The sequence below is a fragment of the Plasmopara halstedii genome (assembly GCF_900000015.1).
Source record: "Plasmopara halstedii genome assembly, contig: Scaffold_110, whole genome shotgun sequence".
Classification (NCBI taxonomy): domain Eukaryota; phylum Oomycota; class Peronosporomycetes; order Peronosporales; family Peronosporaceae; genus Plasmopara; species Plasmopara halstedii.
In genome coordinates, this window is record NW_020187031.1 from 329208 (window position 1) to 329697 (window position 490).

The following is a 490-nucleotide window of genomic DNA, read 5'->3' on the forward strand; positions in this document are numbered from 1 at the left end:
AAATACATGTGTAATTTCTGGCTATCCAGCCCCGTACCGTATTCTTATTTGGGTGTGATCACACCATGTCCATCTGGTGTGACACACACCCTGCTACCAGGGTATGTGTAACCCTGTTACACTCTCTCCATTAGAACATTTACAGTTCCAATTTATTGACTCAACGAGGCTTGCGTGTCCGTTAGACACTGCGTTGGAACAACACAACTTCCGTGCTCATTGACACACATGTCAGTGACACCAATGTCTCGCTGTTTCCGAAAGCGCTCACGGGCAGAGCCCAGCTTTATCTCCCGCTCACGGCGCCATGTCGGACTGTGTCTCCGCGGCATCGAAGGATGTAAATCCTAGGCTCGATGAGTACGAGCGTCGCGCTCCGCCGACGCTAACGGTGACGAGTGAACTCGTTAAGGATGTGGAGGTGGTCGACTGCGAGTCTGACACTCCTTTTCCCGGATAAAATGACGAGGAAGGCGAGCCGCACCAGCGG